At 42.6% G+C, this 22,992-nt stretch overlaps 1 protein-coding gene across 5 annotated transcripts in view; it reads left to right on the top strand.

The window, feature by feature from the left end:
* Positions 1-22,992, top strand: part of RNF152 (ring finger protein 152) — a 72,431-nt gene that overhangs the window by 3,660 nt on the left and 45,779 nt on the right. Inside the window, exon 1 of one of the 5 annotated variants that reach the window (XM_079783653.1) lies at positions 20,679-20,784. The exons of the other annotated variants lie outside the window; for them this stretch is intronic. The gene's annotated coding sequence lies outside the window, so the exon portion shown is untranslated. Of the gene's footprint in view, positions 1-20,678; positions 20,785-22,992 lie in introns of those variants that run through there. 5 annotated transcript variants of the gene reach the window in all.

Raw genomic sequence — 22,992 nt, 5'->3', positions numbered from 1 at the left:
TAATAGAGAAATGATGACCTGATTCTTGTTAAGTTCAATGGTAGCTAGTGAGAAAGAGAGTAAGACTAGTATTGGACTTCTGAGGAGGGGGCATAGGGCCATTCAGCCTTTACTTGAATGCCTCTTTCATTGGGGCGCTCACTACTTTGTAAGTGACTGGGCCTGTTGTTAGAAGGTGACCTTTTCTTCATAGCCTTTAAACTCTTCAGCTGAATCTCACGAATGGTTAGATTTCACTGTTGTTGAAAGGTCATTCTGTTTTCATTTCTTACTCTTTCAGGGTTGTTTGAATGTGTCCATCCTGTCAGCACCCTCCGCATTTCAAGGTTTTATTCAGTCCCTGCTGCACTTGAATTTTGAAACAAAGTCTGCTTTTCTGAATAATCTGATTTAGAAAACAGAAGGGGGGGGCGCTTTGCAGGTTCCTCTCCTTTTAAAATAGGAATGTATCAGCAAGATAGGTTAGGTTATTCTGCAGTAACAAAACAACCTCCACATCTCAGTGGCTGAGTACTGAGTCTAGTTTCTTTCCTGTGGTGTGTGTCCAGTGTGGTCAGCAGGTAGGTCCTGCTCATTGTAGTCACTCAAGGACCCAAATCGATGGAGGTGTGATTTCGGGTGCTTGCAAGATTCCCGCAGCATTGGAAAGGAAGCTAGAGGATCTTGTTTTCATGACATGATCTGACCCAGAAGTGACTTACATTGCCTCTGCCAGGACTAGTGCTCTGACCCCATTTAGCCACAATTCAATATTTCTTGTACTGAAAAGGGAGAACGGGATGTAGGGAGCAGCACTAATAGCTTCCACAAGTGATGTGGCCTAGGCAAGTTTATAAAGTGTATACCTACTGGGCCTAGCTTAATGCTTTGTAGGTACTGGGCATTACACAAGAATCAGTTGAATGAATGAATGAATGAATGAATGAGTGATATGTATCTTAATCTAGTTCTGCCCTAATCTAATATGACTGTACACTGGTCATCAAGTAAAAAATTATAATTTTCTCTCTTTCTGCATAGTTATTTATTCTGAAGTGCTAGGCCAGGAGATATTTCCAAGGCTGGTTGATTCCAGGAGGTTTGGTGCTTAGCATTATGTAACCAGGAGGTGTTACCTACAGACTTTCTCTCCCTCACCATCTGCCACTTGTCTAAGACTTCCTGAGTTTGTTTGGAACAGCTCAGGGTAGAAAAAGTGGCAAAGGGCCTAGCATCAACCAGGGGGTGGCCTCATCCAGCAAAGACTAGGGCAACAGATGGGACCTAGAACAGGCACGAGGTGTGTAGGGTAGCCTTGGATCACACTCTTGTCACTTTGATGTTTAGAAAGAGCAATTTGGATGAGAGCTTTTTTGGTCACAGGACTAATAGGACACTCAGAGAGTTCTGGTGCGTTCGTATTTCCATCAGCAACCATGGTGACTGTGATGGTAAGTTTTAAGGCCTACCTACAAACAGGTAGGTGAAACAGGCATTGCACTCTACCTACAAACAGTTGGGTGAAACAGGCATTGCAAAGAGCTCTGGATCAAGCAGTTGGTGGCTTGTAGAGAGATTTGGCTGTGGGAAGTGCTGGTCACTCAAATATCTTGGTTCATGTTGTGATAAATACATGCATGGATTAGAATTTTTAGGATTTGATGAGCACTTTTAGCAAAAGCATGGAATTGAACAGAATAGTATTGCTTCTGACTCAATCAACTCCATGAAGTCATCTTATAAAGGCAGTTCTCTACAGATGGGTGACAGAGTGAGCTAACCGTTAGCCCTCAAGTCACGGTGACTACAGGACATGAGTGTTGGCCTGAGAACACAGAGGCTGCCCCCTGGCCCAGTGTCCCTTGAGTAACTAAAGGTTGCACCCAAAAAGCTTCTGAAGTGGGAGATGAGCAGCCAGTAGGGGAACCAGATATAGCCTTGACCTCCAAGAACCAGTGCAGGGTTGGGCTGAGAGCGAGGACAGACTGAGAGGGAAAATTAAGCCCTGAGGGAATAATCTTGGAATATATTTGGGAAGCTCCAAAATACATTTCTATATTTTGTTTGGCCTCTGACTTCCCACCACTTTAATTTCCTAACGAAGCCGGCCAGGTGGACACTTGTGGAATGAATGTGGTTCCTGGCGCTGCCCGGGCCAAGGTCACAGCCTGAAGGGAGGAAGGCTTAGGTTTTCCTGCTCCTTCCTTCATGGCTTCTGGAGCTGCGCTGGGTGTTCCAGGGTCGGCCTTAATGATAGAAGTCACAATTTGGATAAAATAAGCACTTGTTTTAAAGGATTTTCTACTTCTGCTTGACTTAGTCATTGTCAGATTTAAAGTGGAAGACCTCAAGTTGTGTATAGGCGACTTGCATTTCCTTTGAGTACTTCTCAGCCTGGGATTTCCTGGCCTGACCCTGTATGGCTGCTTGAGGCTGAGAGGACTTTCTTCGTGGATCTGGGGGTGGGGGGTGGGGTGTGTAGGGGGTGGGGCGGGGAAGCTACTTGTGCTGTGCTGGGAGGGGAGGGGATGAGTGGGGAAAGACTCCTTATTCACCAATTGATTTGTTAATTCCTGCATAGATTAAACTCATTGTAAATGTCCTGCATAATAAAAGTTATTCTAACATCACAGGGACTTCCTGGAATGTCAGATCTTCATGCAAAAAAGGGATCAAAATGACTAGGCCAGCTGTGGGACAAATACAGATGTGCCACCTTGGGACAGAGTTGGGCAAAGTCAGGATAAAGTGGAATCACAGATGCCCTATTCTAGTGGTCGGCAAACTCATTAGTCAACAGAGCCAAATATCAACAGTACAATGATTGAAATTTCCTTTGAGAGCCAAATTTTTTAAATTTAAACTTCTTCTAACGCCACTTCTTTAAAATAGACTGGCCCAGGCTGTGGTATTTTGTGGAAGAGCCACACTCAAGGGGCCAAAGAGCCGCATGTGGCTCACGAGCCGCAGTTTGCCGACCACGGCTATTCTGTGCTTTTTTTCTCTCTGCTCTTCACTACTTTCTGCTCCTCCCATCTTACTCCTACCTACCAGGAAATGTGACTTTTCTGGCTTAGTTCCCATTTATAAATTCAAATAATCACACTGGATACACTCTTCACTGAACTTCTGTACGAATTGAGATTTTGGTAAAAGCTTTGACAGGTAGACACTGTGGAAATAGGGAGCATTGTTATTATATTGATATTCTGTTTATGAATGGGTTAGCTGTCCCTCCCTAGTGACAGTTCCCACCTTTCCCTTAATTTCCATCCCCACTGCCCCATCCTGACTGAGAATCTTGTTTCTCTCTGGGCTATTACAGCGGGTACTCTCACCTCCTGGCTTCCCACTACCAATTCATATTACAAAAAACCCTTACAATGGCACGCTGTTTAATTGTTTGTTCCCTTGTGTAATAACCTTCAGTGGCTTATGGTTTTTGTTGTTGTTTGTGGGGGGGGGGGAGCTCATATTCTTTTCTTAAAAGCTATTCCAACCTTGACTTTTGCTCTGCCTGATTTTAAACCACCCCTTTAGCTAGGATAGTTAACCCACTCTTTCTCAAAAACACTGCATAGCCTCTTTCTTAATTTTGGAACATTCTGTGGTCTACGGTATCTTCTCCCTATACCCCATCTTTAAAGGTGGATTCCGCTCTTAACTCGTCTGAAAAAGTTAACTCTATCACTTCGGAACTTACCAGTCCTTCACTCCAAAGTTCTTTGGCAAAGTTGCCTCCATCTTTCATTTCATTCAAAATTCACTCATTCATTTTACAGAGGGCACTTATATATTGTCTTGTATCATCACCTAAGATTGACGTGTCTTTTTGTTTCTGTTTAATTGCAAAGAACAGAAACCCACTCAAGCTAAAGGGAGGTGTATTGAAAAGATGTTTCAGGATGTCTTTTATCATCAAGCCACACATCACCAGAGTCCTAGTGAACAGGACTCTTCCAGTCATTGCTGAGTAGGGGGAGAGAGTGAGGGGTACACATCCCTCTTTGAGCTGGTAGATATAGAGACCAGGACCAGCAGGATCTCAGTTCCTTTGCAAAATCCTTAAAGATAAAGACTTGATGAGGTTTGACCTTATTTGTATCTCTCCTCCTCCCCCTCCTCCCATGTTTGTAGAAAGTAAGTTCTTAGTAAATAATCATTCACAATACAGAAATGATTTTGACCTACTGTAATAAAGGAATTATATATACTTTTGGTCTGTAGATTTAAAGGAACTTTTAAGAGAGACTTATTTTTAAGAGCTTTGCCTACTTGCATTAATAATGATTAAAAATTGAATCAAATTAGAGCTGCCAGGCTACAGCCTGCATACCAGTGGTTGGGAGGAGAATGGTCTCTATGAGGATCATCATTCTAACAAAATGAATTGTTATTGACAGTCTGTTTTTCAACTTCAATTAGCCGGCTTCTTCCAAAGCAACAACAAAACAAAAACACCCTCTTAGTGACATAAAGCAAGCAGTATTAGAACTTTGCACCCCACCTGGTCACCCACAATCTCAAGGAGCAGACTGTGCTGTTGGGGTTTGACACCAGTGGGTAACAGTTGCCTACAACTGGCTAACATATCTTCCTAATTAACTTGTGGCCATAAGTGCCTTTGTGACAGACATCTGTTTTACCTCACTTCTTTCGAATATCACCCACCTGATAGAAGATCTTTTTTTTTTAAAAAAAATAATATTTTTATTGATTTCAGAGAGGAAGGGAGAGGGAGAGAGAGAGAGAAACATCAATGATGAGAGAATCATTGATCGGCTGCCTCCTGCATGACCCCTACTGGGGCTCGAGATGGCAACCCGGGCGTGTGCCTTCGACTGGGAATGGAACCTGGGACCCTTCAGTCTGCAAGCCAGGACACTGTATCCACCGAGCCAAACCTGCCAGGACTAGCAGATCATCTTTAACACTTGGAATGCTTGATCATTATGGATAGTATTATTATGAAAGAGGGAATGTGCTCTACTGCTTGGAGAAAATGGCCAGGAATACATTAACATTAAAATGTTCTCAGCTTGACAAATAGTGAATAGAACTAAGATAAATGTCCCCAAACAAAGTATTTAGTGTGATATTCTTTTGCAGTTGTATTGCTCTGGAGTAGGTTTGCAAATTGCTTCCTTACAGGTTAATATGAGATTAAAAGTGGTTGGAGAGCACTGGATAGAGCTCTGTACTTTGTTGAGAGAGTTTGCCCCTTTGTTGCCTGAGACATAAGGATTACTGTCACTTCATGTGGTACCAGCTAATTCAATCATGCAGGTAGAAAGCCATTTTTAACTGTGGTAAGTATCTGTCGATTCATTACTGCTCCACACGGATGCTTTAGAATACATCTTTTCACCTGTGGGGGTGGATAAAATAGCATTGGAAACACTGAACATCAATGATTTAGGTATACAATTGTTTTTATTAAATTTACTTAAATATTGAGTGCCTGCTGTTTGCCAGGCATAATTCTGCACAATTCTAACTAAAATATCTGCCTTGCTGTAACTTAAAATGTGACCTTAACTCATAATTAATTTGATTTTCTGCTTTTTAGGCAATGGCAAAGGTAAAAGGGCAGAGAATAAAAGAAATGAATCTGATGCTTTTCTCTCTCAATTCTTGATTCCCTTGCCATATATGCCCACGTTACTTGATTCAAATTCAGTTGAGTAGTTAAAAACATTATGCTGATTTTTATAGAGAGAAAGGGAGAGAGAGAGAGAGAGAGAGAGAGAGAGAGAGAGAGAGAGAGAGAGATATTTGTTGTTCTATTTATTTATGCATTCATTGGGACGATGCTCTAACCGAACTGCCAGGCCAGGGCTTCTAAAAACATTTTCAAGCGACAGGAGTTTGGGTTCAAATGTGAGCTCTGCCATATGACCTTGAGTGAATATGGTCTGACTGAACCTTTGTTTCTTCATCTGTAAAATGGGAGACAATTAACCTCGTTGAGTTATTGTAAGAGTGAGATCATTCACATAAAGCGTTGCCTTATACATCACAAGTGCTACATAAATTGAAATGTGATTGAAGTCCATTTTATTCAGCGTCTACCATCCACCAGTCATTGTGCTGAAAATCTTAGGATGAACAGTCTTGGTCTAAACGGAAGAAGCTCTTAAAAAACTAGCCACAGAGATACATAACCACATCCAAATAACTACAGCCTTTGGCATTTATGAGGAATTTCTTTTGTGTCATTGTCATGAGAGCCTTTGTAAAGCTTCGTTTAAATGGCCCAGAGTTGAAAATGATAGGCCTTCTCGGGAGGAAGCCAGAGAGAGCTGGTTCTGAGACAGCCCACAGCCAAAGGACACCACCTTTTTTCTCCTGTGGCTTCACTCCTCCCCAGCAAAACAAGGACCTCCTGCAAGGGACCTCCCTTTCCTAGGGTCTGGACTCAGTTTGTCCAGCACTAAGAGGAGACCTGGGTGGAGAGACTTTCCATTTTAAAACCAGAACAATCCCAGGAGACCCAGGGTATTTTGCTCACTCTACTTAGGGGTCCTGTCCTTGTCCTGTGATTGCTCGGAATCCTGAGTCAGGCTTTGTGGATGTTTTACATCGTTAGACATGACAGCCACCCTCAGAGATGGGGCAGGAGAGAAGGGGCAGGATAGACAGGTGGAGGCAGTGTGGCTTTGTCAATCCCCTAATTTATGAATCTGCTTTTTGGAATGGGATTATTATTATTTTAAGGAAGATAGCTGTTTAATAAAGGCAAGAAAGCTAGACAATACAAGTTAAATGTAAAGTTAGTGGGATCTTTAAGAAATTGCACTTCAACAGTGGTATTGCTGCTCTTGGCAGGGTTGAGTGGCACAGTTTGGTACACTGCAGGCACTTGTTGAAGGAATGGTGTAATCAATTCTTCAGAAATAACTTGGAGAGCGGGGTTTTATCTCCGTCTGGGTTGCTGCTTGTAGGATTTCCGTCTGGGCCCTTTGGGAGCTAATTTGAAAACGCATGAACCTAGATCTGCTCTGGGTTCCTCGGTGCACTGATGTCTGGAGTGTATTTATGTATGAGCCTCTGCTCTTCTTGACTTTTTTTTCTTCTTGGTGGAACCACATGATGCTAGCAGACAAGTTGCTTTTTCCTTTTGCAGCTAGGATGCTTCTGGAATGTGCCCATGTTATGAACATGAGCATAGTGTGGACTGGGATGGGGGTGCTTGTGAACACAGTGCCCAGTGCTTTCCTCCCAGAGAGACGGGAGAGATTTCCTAGTGAGTCTGTTCGTGCCATGAGGGGCCGGGAAGGGAACCAGGCCTGTGCCGTACTACTGAGTGGAGATGTCTGAAGCCCTGACTCCAATTTGCTGGTATTCCTTTCTCTGAATCTCTGACTCCTGAGATTGATGGTGTATTGCCGTGGTCGGAAAACTGCGGCTCGCGAGCCACATACGGCTCTTTGGCCCCTTGAGTGTGACTCTTCCACAAAATACCATGGCCTGGGCGAGTCTATTTTGAAGAAGTGGCGTTAGAAGAAGTTTAAGTTTAAAAAATTTGTCTCTCAAAAGAAATTTCAATCGTTGTACTGTTGATATTGGGCTCTGTTGACTAATGAGTTTGCCGACAACTGGTGTATTGGGACGTTTTGTGGTGGGTTGTTTTGAACTAATGACAATTTTAGCTTCAGGCTCAAAAAACTTCTGCCCTCCCCTTTTACCACCTAGAAGAACTTGAATTAGGGACCTTGGCCATAGTAAGAGATTATTATTTATTTTTTTAAAATATATTTTATTGATTTTTTACAGAGAGGAAGGGAGAGAGATAGAGAGTTAGAAACATCGATGAGAGAGAAACATCGATCAGCTGCCTCCTGCACACCCCCTACTGGGGATGTGCCTGCAACCAAGGTACATGCCCTTGACTGGAATCAAACCTGGGACCTTTCAGTCTGCAGGCTGATGCTCTATCCACTGAGCCAAACCAGTTTTGGCAGTAAGAGATTATTTTTTGACCCACCTATGTGGCAGGGCAACTTTTATTTACTAAACATCTGCTCTTATCATCCTGCAATGACCTTTTGAAGCTCCCCCAAAGTGCATGACCTCATCCCTAGCTCAGGATGTCTTACATACCTGTCTGTCTTTCTGCCTCTGAACCTCTCCTGCGCGGGCGGTTGGGGGAGAGGGGTGGGGTGGGTGAGTGTCTCTGACTTTCTGTTTTTGGTTATTTCCTCTTGCTAATCTTGTCTCCTGTCTATTTGATTATTAGACCATCCAGAAGAACCTGGAGGGCAGAGAAAAGTTTATTCCACCCCCTCAATGGCAACCGATAAGACCCTTAGATAAGCCACCATTTTTCTAGTGTTTAGCTGATGTCTCAAACAATAACGCTTTGTGTTGTTTTTTCCTTGGAAGTGTAACTGGCTATCTGGGGGTGTTAGGGTTGGTGTGGGCTGGACCTGCAGCCTATTGCCAGCAACAGTCATGAGCTGGCAGGTCGCCAGTTCTGTGAATCCCATCCACAGAGCACCTGAGGCAATTGCTCAACATCTACATCACCCCTTCCCTCAAATTTCCCTGTAATCGTTATGTCTGCCAAGATATATTCATTTATGTTCCCGATAAGCCAGAGTTCTTCATGGTCTATTACTTCGTCTAAGAAAAAGGGGAATCTTTTAGGCAAACAGAATTCATTTAATAAATTACTTTTATTTCTGTACACAAAATGAAAAACATCAATTCAAAGAATTAGTGTTTCTTTGCAGAGTCAGTAGTTCACTTCTTTTTTCCAACATTGGAATCAGGTCTATCGGAAATTAATCCTTCACACACCTTGGATTTATGACAAAATAATAAATAAAGTATTTGAGAATTGCATCCCTTGGTGGTCATACTTCCCAATAAGAAGCTCATTTACAGAAAAATGTCTTCACTAAGAAGTTAAAAAGAACATGTCGGATTTTACCCCAGACTTTTTTCACCTTATTTGTGGAACCTGTCTGTAGATACAGCAAACCCTCTCTTTAACATGCTCCTTAGAATAACTTTGAGAATTCCTTGTAAATTAGGAGGGCTGTAACAATCAGTTGTGAAGTCTAAGCGGGAGTCAGCCGGGTTCTACTTGCCTCAGCTTTCATCTAATTCCTTACCTCTGACTTATTGCAAAGGGCAGGACCATTAGATTCTGTTACTGCTTTCGGTTCAGGTGAATGGGGTGTCACTTAGACTAAAATCTTAGAAATAAATGACTGGTGGGCTGCAATCTGGAATTCTTGCCCCACCATCGGAGGAAGCGATTCTGAACACGCTGGCTCCCCTCTGGGTTCTGTAGTCCACTCCCTCATTTTAACTTCTCCTTTGAGATTCTGACTTGTAAAGAAACAAATTTCTTCCTTTTATGAGGCTTTTTAGTACTAGGTGACTGGTGTGTTCAATATAATCTATAGTACTTAACAGCTCAATACACTTTGTTTTCCCAAAGCTGATCACAGTTAAAATAAGACAAGTAGAAAGAGAGTGAGAGAGAGAGGGAGACAACAGTTTGAGGGAGGAAGAGTAAGTAAAGAGACTAATAAGGGTAAATATTTGTGTAGGAATATGGCAGTTTTAAAATTCAATTTTAGCTTCAAAATCAAGAACAATTGTTGTCTTACACTGTGATATTTGCTCTGGAATTAAAAACATTTTGCCCAAAGCAAATTGCAATTGTTCTTAATGTTCTACAAAATGACATGGAAGTTGATCAGATATTTTCTTTCCTAAACTATGTTAGATTCCACAATTTATAACAATTTTGTGGTTGGGGGATCTAACTATAGTACAAGGATAATAGTATTTAGATATTATATGCTTTAGGTATAGTGCTAAGCACTTTATGCCTGTTATCTGGGAGGTAGCTGAGCCTAGAAACTTAGGTGAGTTTATGCCAGAGCCGGGATATGCCCGAGTCCAGCAGTCCATACTCTTAACCTCATCCAGGGACCCACATTCACCATTGGGATTAAGAATTGGAAGAGGTGAAAACTTAAACAGGTTCAGTGTAACATAATTTAAGAGGTTTGACTTCTAAACTGTCCTATCTTTGGGAACCAAGGTGGATGGTTTTGGTGAACCACCCAATCAATTTGATGTGACTTTGAGGCCGTGTTGTTTGAAAGAGTTGGTGATGGAATGTTTTTTGGGAAATTTGCAGTGAGATTTCTGGTTATTATCCGAGCTTTGCCCTATTTTAACAAGTGTCTGTAAAGTGTGGTGGTGTGAAATGTTTCTGGAGGGACCACTCTACAGAATGTAGGTGTGAGAGATTCGATCAGCCGCCAAGAGCTGAAAACGTTTGTGAATACAGTATTAAAACATGTTTCAACAAAATGCCCTCCTATCCCAGTTACTATTTTCCCCCATGTCAGAAAGTGGGTTAAATCATATCCTTTCATATTGTCTTTGCTTTGTTCATGCAGTTCCCTTTCCCTGGGTCACCCTCTCACTAAACCCCCTTCCCCCCCACAAAAAAACCCAAATCACAACTCCCACAACATCTTGATGGAAGTTGTAACTGTATTCATCAAGATTTCCCTCTCATTTCACCTGCCCTATGGGTCCTCCCCCAACCCCAACCCTCTCAGACAGAATTAACTTTCCTTCCGTTTGTTCTTTTTAATCCCACTTATGCCCGTGTATGATAATTCTGAATATGGTTGCACCCCTGCTCCATTGTGAATTCTTTGTCCTTAGGGACCTTGTTTTGTTTAGGAGTTTGGATGAATGAATGGAAGAACAGAAGCAAATGAATAAACAAACTATAGATAATGTAGATTTGTTGGGATCAATTTGAGTGTATGTTAGTGGAAAATAGTGGTAGATCTGAGCATTGTTGTGTGATTGTGGCGACTGGCTAGATGCTTACCAAATTTCAACATTATTGACATCTGGGGCCAGATAATTTTTTTGTTGTAGGGAAACTGTCCTGCCCACTGTGGGATATAGCATCCTAGGACTTACTCTACCCACCAGATGCAAGCAAAGATGTCTCCAGACATTGCCAAATGTCCCCAGGAGTCAAAATGACCCCTAGTTGACAACTACTGTACAGACTACTTTCTGCATCTAGATGGACCACAGGACTGGTTCTGACTGCCAGGATAGGATGTATGTAAAAATGAGAGGCAGTTAGGAATGGGGTGCCTTTTCCATACTTTCTCTTTCTGGTCTGCTGGTCAGCTGCAGGGGTGAATGCTGAAGTCCTAGGGTATGATGGAGCCACAAGGTGGAAGGAACCTGGGTCCTGAATGACAGTGTAGAGCAGAGCCTCCCTTATGAAGCTGCTCTGGAATGCAGTATGAAGAAGAGATTAAAGCAAACCATTATTGCCTTAGTCCAATGAGATTTTGGGGTGTTTATTTTGGCAGTCAGTCTATCTTGTCTAACCTCTCACACTTGGAATGAAGATACCTTGTTGAAGCAGCCATGTTTGTATTCCAACTAGTGAATAAAAACAGAGATTCCAACCTTGGAAAAAGAGACAGATTTTTTGTTTGTTTGTTCTTGTGTAGCATCAGTCTTATTGCCATAATCCTTATAATTTCTATTTTTATCAGAAAATGAGATGATGATAAACATGAATTTGTTATTCTACCACTCTAATCATTCTGACATGTCAGTAATGAACTATAAGTAATTTTAATAAAAAATAATAAAGCATCAAGTGTCCTAGCAGTTTTCATTTTACTGTGTATGAATATGTACCTGCAATGCAAGTTCAAGTTGAGATATTTGTGGCAATTTATGTTTGTGTTCTCAAAATTTTGAGGGAAAATGACAGATGTTGGTACCCTCCAGTCACAGCTGTTTCCCACACCGCTAATAAATAAATCACTGTATGATGTGATGGCCTTTGAAACGGACTCATATATGCTTAGTGCTACTGAATGCTATGGATTAGTGTCCTTTAAAAAGCTGAACTTAAAACCTTGCTTATCAGACTCAATTCAGTGCATAGTTCTAGATTTATTTTGCAGCAATTAATTGCATTTGTGGTGTGTCTATGCAGAGCCACTGACTAAAATGGGTAAGTCAATGGGCTTCATTTGGCACCCATCTGGATGACAACAGTGGGGCAGTTTATGGCAAACAATGGCTGTTTGTGGGCCACCCCTCAATGGCCAAAAGCTTTGTGTTTGATTCAGTGGTCTTGCAGCCTGCTCTGTTTTCACAGCATTCAATCAATTGTACAAAGAGCCACCCCCAGTGAATCCCATCCTACCTGTCAGTCAAAGGGTCCCTTGTCAGGGAATAGAGCAAATCTGACTTGACAATTTTAAGATGGTAAAGTCTCTCTCGTAAAAATCTGGCTAGGCATCTGAACTGTCAAATATCTGATTCCTGTTTTTTTTTCTCCCCATAGAAAACATTTTCACAATGATAATAAGACTAACGAACACACATGGCACTAATTGTGTGCCAGGCTCTAAGTGTTTTGCATACAGTATGTGCATAATTCTCACAGTCTTATTAATATCTCTATTTTAATTTATTTATAAGAAATTGAAGCACGGGGAGACAACTGACTTACCCAAGGTCACAAAGAGAGTAAGCGTCAGAGCTGAGATTAGAACCCAGCCTGAATGGCTTGAGAGTTTGTGCTAGAAGCCACTGTGGTATGCTACCTCAGATTTTTCCTTCTGTTAAGGAGACTCACTTTCTCTGAGATGTCCTGTATTTTGATGACTTTAGCTAACATCTGTATATGATGATTAAACAAAGTTATTAATATTATTACATGGGCTTATTTCTTTTGCATGGGTTGAACATAATTTTCCAAAGCAGCTATCAGCTGATAGATACTCTTATGTCTTCCATAACTCTTGGCATATTGTCCCCTCATAAGGAAGTACTAACTTACTTAGAACATTGGTTTGATTATTTTCATACAGAGATGCTCCTTCAGGAGGTTACCCCTGTAGGAGTAGGAATACAGGTACACAAGGAACTCAAATGCCAGGTGGTTCTGGATGAAGTGCTATTGGAGTTTAGAGAGGGAAAGATTACTCCTTGTTAGAGGTTTCAGAATGGCTTTATAGAAGATGTAGCATTTGATGATGTCCTCGAAGGGTAAGCAGTAATCTGGACATGTGGGCAGGTGGAGTGGCGTTCCTGCAGTACCAAGGTGGTAGGGGAGGGTGGATCTTGTCTTCTGGACAACAAATAATGCACTATGACTGGGTCATAGAGCTGTGAGCCAGACTAATAGGAAAAAGATGAGAAATGGTGGGAACAGGGGTTTTGGATTTGTTTGGCAGGAAGCCATTGGTGGTTTGGGGGATGGGAAGGATATGGATATGAAGCTGTATATTCTGAAACTTAACCCTTTGCACTCGCTTGCTTTTTTCTCGATTTCTTTATTCTAATGCTAACCGTGTCGAGTCACACTCGACATCCGAGTGCAAAAGGTTAACTTGGCAGCAGGCGATATGGATTGGAGCAGGAAAGGACAAATGTGGGGAGACCAGCCCAGGTCCAGAGAAGATATGGTGAAGACCTGGACCCCAGGGGAGGGCGACGGGAATGGGAAGGATGCATGAATGAAAGACACATTTTAGAGACAAAATTAGCAGAATTTTAGAGACTGATTAAATGAGAGGTGGGAGGTAAACAGGTTTTCAAGTCTGAAGTACTGGATGGATAATGGTAACAAATATAACATTGCATCGAAAAGGCCAGATTTGAGAGAAATCAAAAGTTCAGTTTGGAAATGGCATTTAGTAGATGGATCAGAGCTGTGCCTTCGAGAGTAATCCCATCCAGATGGTCATTATGAGTCTGAGGTTGAACCACGTTGCCAAGTGGGGGAGAGAGCCTTTAGGGAGCTGGCTGTGGAAGGACATAGGCCGAAAGAAAAAGTCTAATTTCTGGAGCAGAGGACACGCGTTTAATGAAAACAGAGTGATATGTGACTTCATGTTCTGGTGTGACTTAGTGCATATTTATTATCCCCAACTTAGTTATGATTTTTCCTAGATTTAAAATATTTAAGCCGAAACCGGTTTGGCTCGGTGGATGGAGTGTCGGCCTGCAGACTCAAGGGTCCCGGGTTCGATTCCGGTCAAGGGCATGTGCCTTGGTTGCGGGCACATCCCCAGTGGGGGGTGTGCAAGAGGCAGCTGATCGATGTTTCTCTCTCATCGATGTTTCTAAAGAAAAAAAATAAAATAAAATATTTAAAATGTTTTACAGACCATGTGTGAAGAATGTTCCATTCCGAACCTTGCCTGGGATATTGGGAATCTGGTTGGAAGACCCTCTGCTCTTCTGGTCTGTCTGCTAACTCATCAGCCCCAGCTGTGCTGCAGGCAAGCCTGCCTTCCCCTTCTTGCCTCCTTTAGGATGCCTGCCTTCTTTTTCTTCCTCTGTCCTTCTGTTCAAATCCTAACTCTTCCGTTAATACCCTACTCATATCCTATCTGAATCCTAGATGATTGCAGCTGACAATGACCTAGGCTGCCTCCTACATCTCACAGATCTTAGTGTATGTCCTGGGGGTGGCCAGCTGCTGACATGTGGTAGATGTGTGTCCTTTGAGGGCTGTGCCTGCCCTATGCATCTTTGGTTGTTGTTTTTTTTTTATTGATTTCAGAGAGGAAGGGAGAGGGAGAGAGAGATAGAAACATCAATGAGAGAGAATCATTGATCGGCTGCCTCCTGCACAACCCCTACTGGGGATCGAGTCCACAACCTGGGCACGTGCCCCTGGCAGGAATCAAACCTGGGACCCTTCAGTCCGCAGGCCGAAGCTCTATCCACTGAGCCAAACCAGCTGGGGCCTCTATGCATCTTTGCATTCCAGGAACCTGATATATATATATATTATCAGTAAATGTTGTCATGAATTGTTATATCTCTAACTAGTTCTTTTAAAAAAATATTATTGCATTTTTATTCAGAATGTTGAGATATATCTTTTAAACTCTTTTTAAAAAAATCTTTATTGTTGAAAGTATTACATAGGTCCTACTTTTCCCTTCATTAATCTCTTCCAGCCCGCTCCCATTCTCCCCTGCACCCAGGCCCTCACCACCCCATTGTCATGTCCACAGGTTATGCATATATGCATACAAGTTCATTGGTTGATCTCTTCCCATCCACCTTCCCCTGCCTTCCCTCTGAGGTTCAGTCTGTTCATGCTTCTAAGACTGTAACTAGTTCTTAATCTCTGTAGAGACTACAGTGATCTTCCACTTTTTTAATATTCCCCCACACTATTTGGGCTATGGTAGCTTCATGCTACTGGTTGGTTAAGGACTGTATCATCAGGAACTTTTCTTTTCTCTTGGGGAGGCCCAACATCTTGGTAGTGGATTCTTGTACCTTCAGTTAGTTAGAAGTATAATATATTGGTTACCACCATTGGCTTAGCTTACATTTGTCTACTATTCAAAAGACATATTGACTATCTTGATTGATTCTTCTCTTCAGTCAGTTAATGCTCTGAGACAGTGGCAGAAAGGGGATTGGATTAGGGCAAATTACCCTGAGTTTTGCCTTTGGTTTTATGTAAGATGTTGGGAGTAGGTTTGCAGGAACCAAAATATACTCAGAGACCAAATGGTCACACAGTGGTAGAAGCTAAAAATTAGTTTTAATATTTCTGAAATTAATCAGACAAAATTCACGTAGTATGGTATGTGGGATGGTTGTGAACCAACAGAATGAAACTGCTTATTAAGGTAGATTTGGAAAATACTTGGGAGTGCAATGGCTCTAATTTTCCTTTCATGAGATTTGTTTACTAATATGATCTCATTTCCGTCAGCCTCAAAAAGCCTTTAGTAATTAGTACCAATTAGTTAGAATCTGCTACCCTGCATGCTGGCCTGTGCCATTTTCTCAGAGAACAAATCCACTTTCTTTGGGTTTTGGAGAAAGAACTCTTATGCCTTCAGAGAATGTGTGGACTGATGTTCATAAATGACTTTTAAAAAATATATATATTTTTATTGATTTCAGAGAGGAAGGGAGAGGAAAAGAGAGATAGAAATATAAATGATGAGAGAGAATCATTGATCGGCTGCCTTCTGCATGTCCCACGCTAGGGATCAAGCCCGCAACCCAGGCATGTGCCATGACCGGGAATTGAACCATGACCTCCTGGTTCATAGGTCAACGCTCAACCACTGATCCACGCCTGAGTAAAATTTTAAATATTGAATATCTTTGAATTGAATTTATAAGTTGAAGAGATAATTGCTGATGTGGACTTGGCAGTAACTAAATCCAGAGGATTTGTGAAGCTCTAAGTTACCCAATTTAATTCCCAGAATAAATTTAAGAGTAGGTTCTGTTTTTGTCCCCAATTTTTGGATGAGCAAACTGAGGCACAGAGAAGTTTATGAGCTTGCTCAAGATTATGCTGCCAAGGGCAAACCCAATGGAAATCCCAAATCTGATCAGTGGTAGCATTGGTATGCCAGTGCATTACAATACAGCGGGTTTTCTTTTCTTTTTTTATACTCACCCAAGGATGTGTTTATTAATTTTTAGAGAGAGGAATAGGGGGTGGGGGCGGTAGGAGAAACATTGATGTGAGAGAGACATATCAATCTGTTGCCTCCTATACATGCTCTAACAGAAGATCGAACCTACAACCTAGGTATGTACCCTGAATGGGAATCAAATGCTTGCACTCCAATCAACTGAGCCACTTAGCTGAGCCAGCTGAGCTACACTGGGTTTTCAGACTTTGCAGAAGTAGTTACTGTAGCAGGAGAAGAGGGAGAAAGGAGGGGGGCGGGGAGGAGGAGGAGGAGGAAGAGGAGGAGGAGGAGGAGGAGGAGGAGAAGAAGAAGAAGAAGAAGAAGAAGAAGAAGAAGAAGAAGAAGAAGAAGCAGCTATCAGAAACAAAATATACTAACAATAAATGTCTCTAGTCATTAATTTCTGGATATAAAGATGAACATGATATTAAAAATGAAATACTAAAAATGTTAGCATTTTAATTTCATTTTCTCTGTGCTATATTCATGGTAGAGTTGTAATTATCTTCTTGTGGCTGTGTTGTTTCCACACCAAAATTTTATCTGGAAATTGTAGTGCAACAAATAGCTGCTGAAATCATGATGGCAGTGATTATGTCCATGACATAATTGTGCAAGTACAGAATGATGTGGTTATTCTGAGGGAAGTTGCTTTAGTAGAATGGTGAATGCTTTTCAAATGTAGGACAAGCCAGAAAGGAAGATGGCCTAATTATGGGTTTGTAATATATAATGGAAATGGATGAGTTTTCAGGACGGTTTTAAAGATGAAAAATTAGACAGCCCAGAGTTCATTCAGAGTTTTTAACCAGACCATTAGTAATATTTTCAGCTCTGGTAGTAAGTGGTGTTTTTTTTTTTAAATATGTTTTTATTGATTTTTAGAGTGGAAGGGAGTGGGATAGAGAGACAGAAACATTGATTAGAGAGGAACATCATTGATTGGCTGCCTGCTGCATGCCTCCCACCAGGGATGGAGCCCACAACCTGGGCATGTGCTCTGACCAGGAATCGAACTGGTGACCTCTTGGTTTCTGGGTGGACGCTCAACCGCTGAGCCATACCGGCCAGGGCATCTGGTAGTAAGTTTTTAAAAAACATTGTTAATCTCTAGCCTGTCCTGTGAAGTCTTCATTTCCAGTGTTGGGAGTGACTCACATCACCAGGTTTGCTGCCTTCTCTACTTCAGGGTCCCTCTCTGGAGTCTTCTCAAGAGGTTTTAGCTTTTGCCATGAACATATCTAGGTATTGGGAGCTTACCACGTCCCAAGTAAATTGTTTCCATTTTAAAGTTGGGAAAACCTTGAGACTGAATGAGGTAGGATTCTGCAGTTCACAGGTGGGTAGAACATGCCAGGCTGCTCATCCCGGTCATGCTCGGGGAATCGGTCTGTGCCCACCTGAGCCCTTCCTTCTGATACAGCACACCACAGGACACCAGTGTGATCTCACCCTGGGGGTCTGCAGTGTCCATGGTTTCACCACTAGAGATTCATTCCTTGTGGGGTGGGAACAGCAGGAATTGTGGTCACTTGGTAGGCTGAGGGCCATGTCCCTACTCTGTGACGTATTTATCAGCCTTCTGATCATGAGTAGATGCCCTCATTTAAGATGAGACGAGCAATACCTATCTTGGGAGGTCACAGTGAAGGTTAATAATGGTCATGGTTGTGTGTGGCGCCCTTGCAAGGTGTCAGGTGCTTTTTAAAATATTATGTATATGTTAGTTCATTAAATTCTAGAAGGCTAGCTAATCATTTGAGTCTGCTTTGTGCCAGCCCCTCTGGGGAGCAAGTGCAGAAAGAGCGGGAGTATAAAAAAGCAGAGCACAGGTTGTAACATTACCTAGGCACTGCTGAGGCTTGGGGAAGGATGCTGGCAGGGACTCCAGAGGTGGTAGGAGGAGTAAGGTCAGCATTAAAAACAGAGCAGGAGGTGTGGACACAGGAAGACACAGGCACTCACTGTAATCTGGACCATTTGCCTGGGATGGGCCAATCCCTCACCTGGCTTCATTTTTCTTATTTTGGATCGAAGAAGTGAGGTCTATAAACACACTGGTAGGGAAATAGGACATTGATCCTTTTTCCTTCTTGGTTAACCTTAAAGATCTCTTTCTTTCCACATCCTTAAGAAAAGGTAGAGAGAGAAAAGTGATGTCCTGAAGCAAAACCTAAATGGAGTGGGGCTTGGGTCGCATTTGGCCAAGACACAAACACCACACTGGACCTTGGACCCATGGAGTCAGCAGGGACTTGGAAGTCTTTTCTCAAGGGGAACTAGCCAGCTGTGACGGACCAAGGGGTGAGGGGACAGACATGGGCACCTGAAAGGAAGGTGTGGTCTCCACCCTTTCTTGCTTGGGTAAAAGGAAACCAGAGCAGACGAGAGCATTTGTTCACAAAAAGCTATGTGGGAGGTAAGGAGAGGATGTGTATGACATGAAGTTGTTTTTTTAATTTAAAAAATTTTTATTTTTTATTCCTCACCTAAGGATATATTTTTATTGATTTGAGAGAGACACACACACACACAGAGAAAGACAGAGAGAGAGAAAGAAAGAGGTGAGAGAGAAACATTCATTGGTTGCCCCCCATACGTTCCCTGATCAGGGATTGAAACCACAATCTAGGTATGTGCCCTAACTGAGAATCGAACCCGCAACCCTTTAATCCTTTGGTGCAGGGTACGATGCTCCAAATAACTGAGCCACCCAGCCAGAGCTATTTATTGATTTTAGAGAGAAAGAATAAGAGAGTGAGAGAGGGAGAGAAACATCGATTTGTTCCACTTATACATGCATTCATGACCAGGGATTGAACCTGCACACAACTTAGTGTTTAGGGATGATGCTCTAACCAACTGAGCTATCTGGCCAGGGCAACCTGAAGAAAAAATTCTGTGCTTATGTATATTTGCAATAATAAATCTCATCCTCTGAGCAGTAAAGCCTGCTTCTCTTTGGAGTGCACGTCATGTCTGCGATGAAATTTGTCCCCTAAGGCTTCTTCTGTGCTTTTTACTCCCCACCCCCCACCCCGTCTCTAGAATTCTGACAGCAGGGGATTAGTGTTAAATATGTGTCCAGTAAAATAATATTCTTATATTTTAAAATTATTTCTTCCTAAGAGAGGGTGAATGAGGTTTAGGAGAAATGGAAGGATATGATTGACAAGGTATATGGTGTTGCCTAGTCTGAGTCAACCTTCGTGGGTTGAATTCAGAGTGAACAAGCTCAGTGTATAAGTCTATATCAGAAATTACAAATGCGTAAAGTGAATACTAATTTAACTGTTAGTCTCATGCTTTCCTGCCCACAGCTGCTTATATAAACTTCCTAATTTTTTGTTTTTGTATTGTTTGTATAGTTAGCAGTGGATAGAAATGGTGCAGGCAGGTGACTGGGCTGCCAGAAACCCCAGCACTCCATGGATTTTTACTAATTAGAACTTTGTGATAATTGAAATGGTTAAGACTGGGGTTTACTTTAGCTGGTCCCACTAACAAAGAAATGGAGAACCTAGGGTAGGCATTGGACAAATGATATTACCTGTAAGGCCTTAGAATGTTCAAAAAAATCTTTTCTACAAACCTCAAGTGTTTGTGACAAAGACCTTTGTCCTTACAAATGATAAATACTTTTTAGTTCTATTTAATATTAAAGAGGGAACCCTAAGAACCTCAAGGATAAGCAATTTCTTATCAATCCACCTTTAAGTCATGCATGAAGAATCCTGTATGTCATTGACCTTTTTATGAGGTTGCCTGGGTAATGCCTGCTCCTGACTTTCCTACATACTGTTCTGCTCTGCATTTTTCCTCCACTTAACTACAAGGCAAAGTACTGATTTATGCTCTTTATTCCTTTGCAGTTGCTTCTAAAGCTGGGACTGATTCCCCTGACCTGACGTGGCCTTTCAGGGTCCTGCGGGTCAGCTGAGGCTGACTGGCTGGACTTACCTCCATCCTGGGGTCTCTCAGCTGACACTGAGCAGGTGTGGCTGCTTTTGAGACATCGAATAAACAGAAGAAAAAGAGAAATATTTTCCAATATTTTTAAGTGCTTTTTTTCTGGGCGGAACACCCTTAAACATAACACAGACATGTGTTGTAAGCCTTCAGCAACTCTTGAAGGCCAACCTCTAGTCAGCAGCTTGCTCTGAATGCCTGTGCTGGCTACAGGGGAAAGCATCGGGGAGGGAAAGGAAAACTCGCTCCATTCCTTACCATGAGCCTCCTTGGACCTTGTGTGAGAAGCAGGCGCCAGGGCATCCAGACGGCCCCCTGGGGCTAATTAAGTTATAAGAAGGTGAGCAAAATGCAGTTGATAGTTGTTTTAGCTAGCATATTAGTTTCAGGTGAAATTTACATAACCGTAGAGTGGTGTTTTTTTGGTGCATTATGTGTCTTTTTAGAGCACCGTAGGTTTGGTTTCCCCAGAGAATTCAGATGCCCTGGGCATTTGTAACTGTTTTATGGGATGTAGAAGCATTATTTTACATTTTTAATGATTACTGCGAGTTACAATTGTTCTCTTTGCTTTTTGTGCTGCATTGCTGTTGGTATCAAGATTTATTTGATGCCAGGTACACAGTCAGGAATGGATTCCTGGATGGTTAAAAAAAAAAAAAAAGACTTCTTTCAGATATCTCTTTGCTCCCCTCCTGCTGCCAGGAAACGCAGATAAAAAGCAGTGTGAGTTGTGGGTTCGGTTTGTCATCTCTTTGCCTTTGTAATGCATGGGTAATCTTGAGTTCACACGCTTGCTTCCTAAGCCCATTAGCTAGCCAACAGATATCTGGGTGTTCTCCCCATCAGTGGGTGTGACATTTGGATGCTGGGTGGGGAAAAAAAATTACCCTGACAGGCAGAGCTTTTAAAAAGTGCACACAAACCCTTCCTGTCCCTGGCTGAGTCAGTTTGGGATGAGCCCTGCAGTCTGTTGTTGGTTTGGTTTTTGCTTGTTTAACTGCTGACTTGCCAGAGCACACTCATTAGTTCCGAAGGTGATGGGCCATCTGAACATGGCCCTATAAGTTACGGGGACACGGGCAGCCAGAGCTGTTGCCTTGCAGGCTTGAGGGGACACACATCTGCACCCCAGTGTCAGTAGAACGTGGGGAACGGTACTTCAGGAGCATCTAGGTGGGAGAAGGGACACCACGGGTTGGGCAGTGAGGGGAGAGGGCGGGGTGTTGGGGAACATCACAAAGCATCTCAAAGTCCTCCAGGAGGAAAAGAGGGAACAGCCAGATGGGGTGTGGATGGAGAAGAGGGTGTGGGTTAGATGAGGCTGGAAAGATAACCAAATCACCAAAAGACCCATAGACCTTGGTGGGCATCTGGGCCCCACCCCCTTAGCTTCCAATTGGCGTGGCATCCCCGATGGGTCAAGGTGTGGGCAACTGGGCAGGAAGTGTGGATGATAGTCTTAGCTCTGCCAGTTACTTTGTAATATGAGCAAGTATTTTGAACATCTGTGTTGCCATCTCTTGATCTGCAATATGGTGACAATGGGGCCACCTTCCCTGAGTTGTCTCAAGGATAAAGGAGTCATCATATGTAAAGCCCTGGCATGGAGCAGTCCTCCTGAAGGCTGGCGGGGATCTGACTTGTCATTTAGGAGTTTCCAGGGTGGTTGGAGTAAGGGAGAGATTGGAGAGGAGGGACCTGGTTTGCAGGGCTTTTGTGGTCTGGCCAGCATTTCCCAGCAAGGTATAACCTTTGGGACACTGGTCCGCTGAGCTCTGGGAGCACCCCTGACTGTTTTTCCACTAGCCTAGGGTTGTTGTAGGAATAGACATACGAAAAATGTTAGGGGGCAGAATAGCCAGGGCTAGGTGAAAGAAGCATTATATTAGCTTGTCTTGGATGACAGGGTTACTCCAGTGTCCACTTGTTCTAACAGAGAGACAGGGAGTTGAACCTTTGCTGGCTAGCCTGCCTTGTAATCCTATATAATAAAAGGCTAATATGCAAATTGTCCCCTCGACCTGGAGTTTGACCAGGGAGCGGGGCCGGCCGGCCAACTGCCCATGGGTCCCTCCTCCTGGCTGACTCAGCCCAATTGGCCTTCACCCGTTCATGAAGTCGTGCACCGGGCCTCTAGTCTAAAATAAAATGGCCATTTTTAGACTTTCACACAGTTTTCTTTGGGGAGATGTGGACAGATATCATGGGGATATTTGCCTTCAATTTAAAATGAGTTTCCTTCTAAATCTATTGGACTGTGAGTTTAAACACTTACGTTGAGAAAAGTCTTTTCTGAGGCACAAAAGCCTTCGTCCATTATGTTCCTTTTCGAGGCAAGAGAGACTCTAAATTCCACAAGTACTCTTAAGTTCTAAATTCCTAGCAGGGGATTAGCGAGGCCTTGGGTTTAGTCAGTCTGCAAAACAATTCAGCAAAGTATAAAAAGGCAATGGGGGGAAATCATGTTTCCTTTCTGTGCTGCCAACCAGGTTTGTCACATGGATTAGTCATTTAGATAGGGACAGCCATGAATCACTGCTTAGAG

Source organism: Cnephaeus nilssonii (genome assembly GCF_951640355.1).
Source record: "Cnephaeus nilssonii genome assembly, chromosome: 11".
NCBI lineage: Eukaryota > Metazoa > Chordata > Mammalia > Chiroptera > Vespertilionidae > Cnephaeus > Cnephaeus nilssonii.
Note: the sequence above shows the minus strand (reverse complement) of the source record. Positions and strands in the feature narration are given on the sequence as shown.